The sequence below is a fragment of the Watersipora subatra genome, unplaced genomic scaffold (assembly GCF_963576615.1).
Source record: "Watersipora subatra unplaced genomic scaffold, tzWatSuba1.1 SCAFFOLD_39, whole genome shotgun sequence".
Taxonomy (NCBI): domain Eukaryota; kingdom Metazoa; phylum Bryozoa; class Gymnolaemata; order Cheilostomatida; family Watersiporidae; genus Watersipora; species Watersipora subatra.
Window position 1 is genome coordinate 493,184 of NW_027045297.1, and position 3,694 is coordinate 496,877.

Sequence of the window (3,694 nt, forward strand, 5' to 3'; positions counted from 1 at the left end):
TTTCAACCAAACATGCTAGAAATGCTCCAATTGAGCTAATTAGCTTATTGTGAGAATATTACAAACGTCTGACAAAACTGAAAAATGTAAATTTCCAATTTCAACCAAACATGCTAAATATGCTCCAATTGAGCTAATTAGCTTATTGTGAGAATATTTCAAACGTCTGACAAAACTGAAAAATGTAATTTTCCAATTTCAACCAAACATGCTAGAAATGGTCCAATTGAGCTAATTAGCTTATTGTGAGAATATTACAAACGTTTGACAAAACTGAAACATGTAAATTTCCAATTTCAACCAAACATGCTAGAAATGCTCCAATTGAGCTAATTAACTTATTGTGAGAATATTACAAACGTCTGACAAAACTGAAAAATGTAAATTTCCAAGTTCAACCAAACATGCTAGAAATGCTCCAATTGAGCTAATTAGCTTATTGTGAGAATATTACAAACATCTGACAAAACTGAAAAATATAAATTTCCAACTTCAACCAAACATGCTAGAAATGCTCCAATTGAGCTAATTAGCATATTGTGAGAATATTACAAACGTCTGACAAAACTGAAAAATGTAATTTTCCAATTTCAACCAAACATGCTAGAAATGCTCCAATTGAGCTAATTAGCTTATTGTGAGAATATTACAAACGTCTGACAAAACTGAAAAATGTAAATTTCCAATTTCAACCAAACATGCTAGAAATGCTCCAATTGAGCTAATTAGCTTATTGTGAGAATATTGCAATTGTCTGACAAAAGCGAAAAATGTAAATTTCCAATTTCAACCAAACATGCTAGAAATGCTCCAATTGAGCTAATTAGCTTATTGTGGGAATATTACAAACGTCTGACAAAACTGAAAAATGTAAATTTTCAATTTCAACCAAACATGCTAGAAATGCTCCAATTGAGCTAATTAGCTTATTGTGAGAATATTGCAATTGTCTGACAAAAGTGAAAAATGTAAAGTTCCAAGTTCAACCAAACATGCTAGAAATGCTCCAATTAAGCTAATTAGCTTATTGTGAGAATATTGCAATTGTCTGACAAAAGTGAAAAATGTAAATTTCCAATTTCAACCAAACATGCTCTAAAAGCTCCAATTGAGCTAATTAGCTTGTGAGAATACTACAAACGTCTGACAAAATTGAAAAATGTAATTTCCAACTTTAACCAAACATGCTAGAAATGCTCCAATTGAGCTAATTAGCTTATTGTGAGAATATTGCAATTGTCTGACAAAAGTGAAAAATGTAAATTTCCAACTTCAACCAAACATGCTAGAAATGCTCCAATTGAGCTAATTAGCTTATTGTGAGAATATTACAAACGTCTGACAGCACTGAAAAATGTAAATTTCCAATTTCAACCAAACATGCTAGAAATGCTCCAATTGAGCTAATTAGCCTATTGTGAGAATATTACAAACGTCTGACAAAAGTGAAAAATGTAAATTTCCAATTTCAACCAAACATGCTAGAAATGCTCAAATTGCGCAAATAAGCCTACTGTAAGACTTTTACAAACGTCTGACAAAACTGAAAAATGTAAATTTCCAATTTCAACAGAACTTGCTAGAAATGCTCCAATTGAGCTAATTAGCTTATTGTGAGAATATTACAAACGTCTGACAAAACTGAAAAATGTAAACTTCCAACTTCAACCAAACATGCTAGAAATGATCCAATTGAGCTAATTAGCTTATTGTGAGAATATTACAAACGTCTGACAACACTGAAAAATGTAAATTTCCAAATTCAACCAAACATACTAGAAATGCTCCAATTGAGCTAATTAGCTTATTGTGAGAATATTACAAACGTCTGACAAAACTGAAAAATGTAAATTTCTAATTTCCACCAAACATGCTAGAAATGCTCCAATTGAGCTAATTAGCTTATTGTGAGAATATTACAAACGTCTGACAAAACTGAAAAATGTAAATTTCCAATTTCAACCAAACATGCTAGAAATGCTCCAATTGAGCTAATTAGCTTATTGTGAGAATATTGCAATTGTATGAAAAAAGTGAAAAATGTAAATTTCCAATTTCAACCAAACATGCTAGAAATGCTCAAATTGAGCTAATTAGCTTATTGTGACAATATTACAAATGTCTGACAAAACTGAAAAATGTAAATTTCCAATTTCAACCAAACATGCTAGAATTGCTCCAATTGAGCTAATTAGCTTATTGTGAGAATATTGCAATTGTATGAAAAAAGTGAAAAATGAAAATTTCCAATTTCAACCAAACATGCTAGAAATGCTCCAATTGAGCTAATTAGCTTATTGTGAGAATATTGCAATTGTCTGACAAAAGTGAAAAACGTAAATTTCCAATTTCAACCAAACATGCTAGAAATGCTCCAATTGAGCTAATTAGCTTATTGTGAGAATATTACAAACGTCTGACAAAACTGAAAAATGTAATTTTCCAATTTCAACCAAACATGCGAGAAATGGTCCGATTGAGCTAATTAGCTTATTGTGAGAATATATCAAACGTTTGACAAAACTGAAAAATGTAAATTTCCAATTTCAACCAAACATGCTAGAAATGCTCCAATTGAGCTAAGTAACTTATTGTGAGAATATTACAAACGTCTGACAAAACTGAAAAATGTAAATTTCCAATTTCAACCAAACATGCTAGAAATGCTCCAATTGAGCTAATTAGCTTATTGTGAGAATATTGCAATTGTCTGACAAAAGTGAAAAATGTAAACTTCCAATTTCAACCAAACATGCTATAAATGCTCCAATTGAGCTAATTAGCTTAATGTGAGAATATTACAAACGTCTGACAAAACTGAAAAATGTAAATTTTCAATTTCAACCAAACATGCTAGAAATGCTCCAATTGAGCTAATTAGCTTATTGTGAGAATATTGCAATTCTCTGACAAAAGTGAAAAATGTAAATTTCCAATTTCAACCAAACATGCTAGAAATGCTCCAATTGAGCTAATTAGCTTATTGTGAGAATATTACAAACGTCTGACAAAACTGAAAAATGTAAATTTCCAATTTCAACAGAACATGCTAGAAATGCTCCAATTGAGCTAATTAGCTTATTGTGAGAATATTACAAACGTCTGACAAAACTGAAAAATGTAAACTTCCAACTTCAACCAAACATGCTAGAAATGCTCCAATTGAGCTAATTAGCTTATTGTGAGAATATTGCAATTGTCTGACAAAAGTTAAAAATGTAAACTTCCAATTTCAACCAAACATGCTATAAATGCTCCAATTGAGCTAATTAGCTTATTGTGAGAATATTACAAACGTCTGACAAAACTGAAAAATGTAAAATTTCAATTTCAACCAAACATGCTAGAAATGCTCCAATTGAGCTAATTAGCTTGTTGTGAGAATATTGCAATTCTCTGACAAAAGTGAAAAATGTAAATTTCCAAGTTCAACCAAACATGCTAAAAATGCTCCAATTGAGCTAATTAGCTTATTGTGAGAATATTACAAACATCTGACAAAACTGAAAAATGTAAATTTCCAACTTCAACCAAACATGCTAGAAATGCTCCAATTGAGCTAATTAGCATATTGTGAGAATATTACAAACGTCTGACAAAACTGAAAAATGTATATTTCCAATTTCAACCAAACATGCTAGAATTGCTCCAATTGAGCTAATTAGCTTATTGTGAGAATATTGCAATTGTATGA